At 45.4% G+C, this 7432-nt stretch overlaps 1 pseudogene across 2 annotated transcripts; it reads left to right on the forward strand.

The window, feature by feature from the left end:
* The first annotated feature begins 489 nt into the window (after window positions 1–489).
* On the forward strand, window positions 490–3584 carry LOC147891929 (pentatricopeptide repeat-containing protein At2g13600 pseudogene; annotated as a pseudogene). 2 transcript variants are annotated; one of them, XR_015542411.1, is made up of 2 exons: window positions 490–798; window positions 914–3584. The product of XR_015542411.1 is annotated as a pentatricopeptide repeat-containing protein At2g13600 pseudogene, transcript variant X2 (transcript). The 2 variants fall into 2 exon arrangements; XR_015542410.1 differs by having other exon boundaries at window positions 917–3584.
* Window positions 3585–7432: the final 3848 nt, after the last annotated feature.

Genomic DNA, 7432 nt, shown 5'->3' on the forward strand with positions numbered 1-7432 from the left:
CATATGTTCTGCTTCTTCGGAGACTGTGCCTCACTTGTTTTTGCATTATCCATGCTCTTATGAGTTTTTGATCTGCTTCGACAACGCTTGCGAGTAAGATTCCCATCTGTTCCGTTTGGGAAGTTCTTCGGGCTATTTGGGTTTCATCCATCCAGACCAGAGTTTCATCTTTTCTTCGTTTGGGTTTGCTACTGGGCACTATGGACTTTATGGACATATAGGAATTATAAAGTCTTTGGTGATCTCTGTTTGGCTTTTTCAGGTGTTCTTTGCAGCAATCTTTCTTTGATTGCTTGCAAACCCGCTGCATAGATCATGAGGTCTTTTTGGCATATACTGAAATTTTCAGTTGATGTAATTGTAGCACCTTGTTTTGAGGTTGCTACTCATGCAATATAATCAATGAAAGATTTCACCCCAAAAAAAAAGTGTGTGTGTGTGTTTGCAGGGAGAGTGTGTGTGAGAGAGAGAAAGAAAGAAAGAAAGCCATGCAGGAAAATTCGAAAAATCCACCCACCAAACAGTGCAATCCTTGAAGATGAATTTGTCAAATGCTCAAGGCAGGAGGTAACACAACACTACTTCTCTAATCAGCACCATTTGCAGGGCCAACAAGAGGACTTGCTCACAAAATATGTTACCGAAGTTGAAGCGTGAAGCTAAAATTGCAAAAGATGATGTTCCCAACACTTCCAGCCCCCCAGCTGCACTCTTCCTTCCTCGCCTCCAATTTTTGCCAGCGATTTCTATTCGTCTACCCCTCAAGATGTGATGATCACCTTCCTTCCATGTACCCAGGTAAGAATTTCTTCTTCGTCTCTGTTTTTCCTTCTGCTTTTCCTCCTCACGGTTGTAGATTGCGCAGTCAACTTGTAATTTCTTTCCCCCTGTGTTCTCACTTGCCCAATTCTAGCAGCAACGTCAAACCGATTGTGCTATCGCTCTGGTGTTCTGCTTCTTTATCATCGGCATCTGGCATGCCTCGTCTTGCCATTGACCCGCCATCATTATGTGGCACGCCTACAAGCTCAAATGTCTCGGATTGGCTGGGCCCTAGGCCTACGAAAATAAAATTTGGCATGCACAAAGGCAATGTCCTGAGGTCGTTGCCTATGCCATATTTGAGGTGTATGGACACCAAGCTACCTGGCAGTGGGGAAGAGGTGCTAGGCGAGCTAGGAACTACCAAGGCCTGTCGCACACAGGTGTTAGATGGACACCGTCAGATAAATGAAGACTGCTGTCCTGAAAGCTGGAATGCTGAGATCCTTAGTCAGCTGAGTCCAGAGACAGACCATGCTACCTATGCATCCCTTTTGAGGCGTTGCACGAATGCCAAGGCACTGTGTGAGGGAAAACGTGTGCATGAACATATGAAAAGGCGTGGATATGCTGGCAAAAGATTCCTGAGTAACCTTCTCGTTGAAATGTACAGCAAGTGTGGGAGCCTAGACAGTGCACGTGCTGTGTTTGACAAAATAGTTTATAGGAATTTGTACTCCTGGAATATTATGATCGCAGCATCAGCCCAGAACGGGAGCTTGGAGGATGCTAGATCATTATTTGCAGAGATGCCACAGCGAGATGTGGTCTCCTGGAATTCCATGATCACTGCCTATGCCCACAATGGGCAGGGCATGGAGGCTCTGCGACTGTTTGGTCAAATGATAGCTGAAGGCTTTGAGCCAGGCAAGATCACTTTCATCTCTGTTATGGATGCATGCGCCAATTTGGTAGCCTTAGAAGAGGGTCGATTGATTCATACTACTGTTGCTAGCATCGAATGGGAACTTGATCCTGTTGTTGGGACAGCCTTGGTCAATATGTATGGCAAGTGCGGAAGCTTAGATGATGCTAGGGCCGTGTTTGAAGAGGTGCCACGGCGTGATGTGGTCTCTTGGAGCGCCATGATCTCTGTGTGTGCACAGAATGGACATGGCACGGAGGCCTTGCAGCTGTTCAGCCAAATGCAGGTTGAAGGCTTTGAGCCAAACAAGATCACATTCATCTGCATTGTGGATGCATGTGTCAGTGTGGCAGCCCTAGAAGAGGGGCGGATGATCCATGCCACTGCTGTTGGCAATGGATGGGAGACGGATGTTGTTGTGGGGAATGCCTTTCTGAATATGTATGGAAAGTGTGAGAGCGTAGATGATGCAAAGGCAGTGTTTGCAGAAATGCCGCATTGGAATATTGTTTCTTGGAATGCCATGATCTCTGTGTCTGCCCAGAATGGGAGCCTGGATGGTGCGAAGGCAATATTTGCAGAAATGCCACAGCGGGATATGGTCTCTTGGAGCGCCATGATTGCTGCTTGTGCCCAGAATGGGCATGGCAAGGAGGCCCTGCAACTGTTTGCTCAAATGCATGCTGAAGGCTTTGAGCTAGACAAGATCACCTTCATCAGCATCATGGATGCATGTGCCAGTGTGGCAGCCCTAGAAGAAGGTCAAATGATTCATGCTACTCTTGCTGGCAATGGATGGGAGTCGAATGTTGTTGTGGGGAATGCCCTTGTTAATATGTATGGCAAATGCGGGAGCCTAGATGATGCAAGGGCAGTGTTTGAAGACATGCCACAGCGGCATGTGGTCTCATGGAGTGCCATGATGGGTGTGTGTGCTGAGAATGGGCATGGCAAGGAGGCCCTGCAACTGTTTGGTCAAATGCAGGATGAAGGTTTCAAGCCAGACAAAATTAGCTTCATCTCAGTTCTTACTGCCTGCAGCCATACAGGTCTCATTGCTGATGGGAGGCAATACTTTGCCTCTATGACTACAGACCATGGCATAACCCCCTCAGGAGAGCATTATGTGTGCATGGTTGACCTTCTTGGCCGAAGAGGACTATTGGAAGAGGCAGAGGACCTGATTATGAAAATACCATCTCAATATGTTCCTTCAGCATGGTTGAGCTTGCTTTCATCATGCAGAATTCACAATGATGAAGAGCGGGCTCTGCGTGCTGCAAAGCTTGTTGTTGAGCTAGATCCAAAGAATGCTTCACCATATATATTACTGGCAAACTTCCATTGTAATGCAGCTACATCAGATCATCTATGGAAGGTTAGAAAAGGAATGACTGATGATGGTGTGAAGAAAGTGGCAGGTTACAGTTGTATTGAGGTGAAGAATGTGGTGCATGAATTTGTTGCTGGAGACAGCAGATTACATCCTCAACAAGATGATATACATGCTGAGTTGCGAAGGTGGAGTAGGTGCATGAAGGAGGCTGGATATATGCCTATCAGGGATGCAATGCTTCATGATGTGGATGAAGAAGAGAGAGAAGACATGATTTGCTACCATAGTGAGACGCTGGCCATTTCCTTTGGGCTCATTTCAACCCCCCCAGGAACACTTATTCGTGTCACCAAGAATCTTCGGGTTTGTTATGACTGTCATTCTGTTGCAAAATTCATCTCTAAGTTTGCTCAACGAAAAATAATCATGAGGGATGCTAACCTATCCCATCACATTGAGCATGGAGCATGTTCATGTGGTGATCATTGGTAAGATGTGTAATTTCAAAGACCTTTGGGAATATCTCTTGCTTAGAAAATACAGTATCCCTTTCTATTTTGCGGGGCTATGGGCGAGGATATTATTGCAACCTAGTTATTTTATCGTTAAGATGTGTAATTTCAAACACCTGAGAATGTCTCTACTCAGAAATTTCTATTTTCATTTTGTGGGGCTAAATATAGTTACATTGCAACATCGCAGGTTTGTAAGGCCTTTCCCATGACTTGCCATGGGAAAATATTATTTGTAATCATAAGGTATCGAAGCAACCTATAGGAATATACATGTATTAGCTAAATTATGAACCGAAGACTAGGTTTGTGCTCTTTTTGGATGTCATCTGGTCCTAGGTAGTGTTTTTCTTTGATATATATAAACTCCCACCACTGTCTTCGAGGCAGCACTCTCCTGGGACTTTTTAAAAAAAGGTATTCTATTAGCTTCTGGAGTTTCTATTCGAGTGCCAAAGCTAAGCTTAAGCTGCCTTGTGGGCAATCACCCATTCTATTGCCATGACTTTTTCTGTTTGTTGATTCTTATCTCCTGTGGGGACCTTGTAGCTTAAAGGTTTCCAGCCTCCCTCTTTCATTTTGCAATTGCCTCTCTCCCTCGCCTTGATTTCAGCTCTGCCCAGGTACTCCTTGCTATGCTCATTCCCTCCTTCAATCCTTGTGTCTCTCCTGGCTTCTTGCGTACTGCCTCTTCCTTGTGCTCTCTCGCTTCTCACTACTGGCCCCTGCGTGTTGCTCAAGATGTTTGGTTTTATGAAGGTGGGGTTGCGTGTAGAAGTTCTTACTAGCCTCTTGGTCTCTCGTTTCCTTCTCTTGCTATGTAAACCTGTTAGCTTTTTGTGCTCAGTTTACTTCGTCGATTATTGTCAGTCTAATATCGCCTGAATTTTGAGCTCCCCTCTCTTCGCACTACCAGGTATCCTCATTCGCTTCTCAATTATATCGGTTTGTGCATACGCTAGAGATGTGGTTCTGTCGGTTGATCGTTTGCGTTCAGTAGCTATCCTCTCTTTCATTTTAGAGTATCAATATAAGGAAAGGTACGTGTCCTCGGCTATGCGGGGTTTGGAATTTTGCAAAGGTTTCTAACGTTTAGGGATTGGAAATGTGTTGTTGGGTTCCATTGCTGTCTCAAATTTGCATAATTGGTTTATGGGACTGTCTTCTATACAATAATTGCTATGTGGGTTTTGGAATTTTGCGAAGGTTCCTGATGTTTAGGAATTGGAAATGCATTGCTTGGAAAAGCGACCTATCACATCCATTGCTGTCTCAATTTTGCATAGTTGGCTTAATAGGATTCCTGTGGTATGGGACACAGGGGGTTGTGGTCATGGTGTGAGAAGAGCAACAGAAATGGAGAGAGAGAGAGAGAGAGAGAGAGAGAGAGACTCACACAAACAAAACTGAGAAGGGGAGAAAGAGACAAGAGGGACTGCAAGGGATCTTAGGAAAAAACCCCAAAACTATGGGGAAAACCTCTGCTATACAAGGCACAAACGGTGCTGCAAGAGATACTCTACAAAAGTGGGGGGAGGGGGCCTATATATAGGCAGCCATCCCCTCCCCTAGTTGGCTGGTCTGTGGGCCAACCGTTGCTGTAGGTGGGCTGACCCCCTCTCCTGCCCATAGGGGCGGCCATGCAGCCGTATAAAGGGGCTGCCCCTCTGCCATGCACTGGTCGACTGGGCCGCCTTAGCCTGCTGCCCTATAAAGGGCTGCCATGCAGTCTATATGGGGCCTGCCCTTGCCTCTCTGCCCGACTGAGCTGCTCTGAGGGGGCTGACCCCCTCCAGCCCCCTCATGGACTGCCATGCAGCCATCTAGAAGGGGTGAACCCCTCTCACCAGGCCGACCAGAAGGGGCAAGGTGGCCGACCAGCAGGTCGGTCCACCTCAGCCTACAAAAGGCAGGTCTGCAAGTCCAAGGGCAGCCACTCAGGCCCCCAACACTGCCCAGCAAAATGTGCCATGGCAAGGGCTGACATGTGGCAACCAACTAGCCCAGATGTACCCTGAGTGTCAGAGTAATGCATTATTGTATCCACTTACATTACTTTCCCTATATGTCACAATCAATGGCATATGCGGTCATTGGCAATTGTCAAATTGGTCCAAGTCTAGGATTTCTAGGCCCTTGATCCCACACTTAAGTCTTGACCATTCATCTATTATCTACATTCAATATATTCTGTATTTGTGCCTACAAGATAGATACAAAGTAGTGTGGAGGTGGTTTTGTCTAAGTGACAAAACCACACTAACCCACTAACTGTGGTTAGGGGGAAAAACCTCTAGTGAGGGAAAAGTGCCCCTAACTCACTTATGGATACAAGGAAGTGATCAATCACCAATAGGAGAGAAGTTCAGGGCAGTGCAAAATGCCTCAAACTTTTCATTTTGGGAAGTGTTCTGGTGAAGATGTCTGCAACATTGTCATGTGACACATAGATCATATTGATCTCCCCTGCATGCAACTTCTCTCTGACATAATGATAATGAACCTTAATGTGCTTCGTGCGAGCATGAAACACATGATTCTTTGCGACTGCTATAGCTATCTGACTATCGGTGAGAATCGGAGAAGGACCCTCCAATGAGAGAAAGATCAGCAAACAAACGACGCAGCCAAACACATTCAACTATGGCTGCGAAAGTTGCCCTGTACTCATTACCACTTGTGGACTGTCTAGTGTCATAGTCTCCAGTCCAATTTGAGTCACTATAAGCATGTATCTGCAAGTCACCCCTCCTGGGAAACATCAAGCGATAAGACTTTGTGCCTTGCAAGTAACGAAAGATGCGTTTTATAACCTGCCAATGTGTTGTCTTTGGGCTTTGCATATACCTTCTCACCTGAGATACTGCACACTGAATATCGGGCCATGTATTGCACAAATAAATGAGGCATCCAAGAGTGTGGTTGTAAAGTGTGGCATCCACTGATTCACCTGCATCATCATACATAGTAAGCTTCAGCCTTAGCTCCATGGGGTGGCTGTGGACTTACAATCTTGCATGTTGAATCTATCCAAGAGCTTTTGCACATACTTGGATTGAGACATAACAATGCCACGCTTGTCTTGTATGAATTGGATTCCCAAACAGAAATTTAACATGCCCAAATTTGTCATGTCAAATTTAGCTTTCAATTCAGCCTTGAAATCTGTAATTATTTCCTCATTTGACCTTGTGAGCAGCATGTTATCTACATAAAGAATAATGACTAAAATATTCTCCCCATCTTCTTGATGTAGTGGGTGCTTTTAGTGGGACTATTGTGTAGCCCCTTGCTTGCCAGGAAGGCATCAATCTTGGCATACCATGCACGTGGGGCTTGTTTCAGCCCATATAAAGCTTTATTCAGCTTGCAAACATTGAGTGCATTGCTCGAAAGTTCAAAGCCAGGAGGTTTTTTGACATAAACCTCTTCCTGCAAGTCCCCATTAAGGAGAGCTGTTTTTATGTCCAACTGATGGACATTCCAAACAAAAGTTGTACCCATGGCAATAACTGATCTAATAGTTGTCATTCGGGATGTAGGAGCAAGTGTCTCCTCATAATCTATGCCCTTTTTTTGAGCATATCCTTTGGCAACCAGTCGTGCCGTGTATCTATCAATGGACCCATCTGGCTTGCCGCTTCCTTTTGACTTTGAAAACCCATTTGGTACCAATGGCATGTTTTCTTGGTGGTAAATCCACAACATCCCAAGTTTGACTTTTCTCAATGGACTACAATTCATTGTGCATGGCATTCATCCAGTGTACATTATCCTTGGCTTATTCAAAAGTATTAGGTTCTTCTTCATTAAGAAGAGTACCTGCATAAGCTGATTCAACAGAAAGAGCCCCCCCTGCGTGCCTTGCTGCACTACGAGTCCTGCCAAGCAAAGGTG

The sequence above is a fragment of the Dipteris shenzhenensis genome, chromosome 17 (genome assembly GCF_047967505.1).
Source record: "Dipteris shenzhenensis isolate YYH24624 ecotype China chromosome 17, Dip_SZ_1.0, whole genome shotgun sequence".
Lineage (NCBI taxonomy): Eukaryota > Viridiplantae > Streptophyta > Polypodiopsida > Gleicheniales > Dipteridaceae > Dipteris > Dipteris shenzhenensis.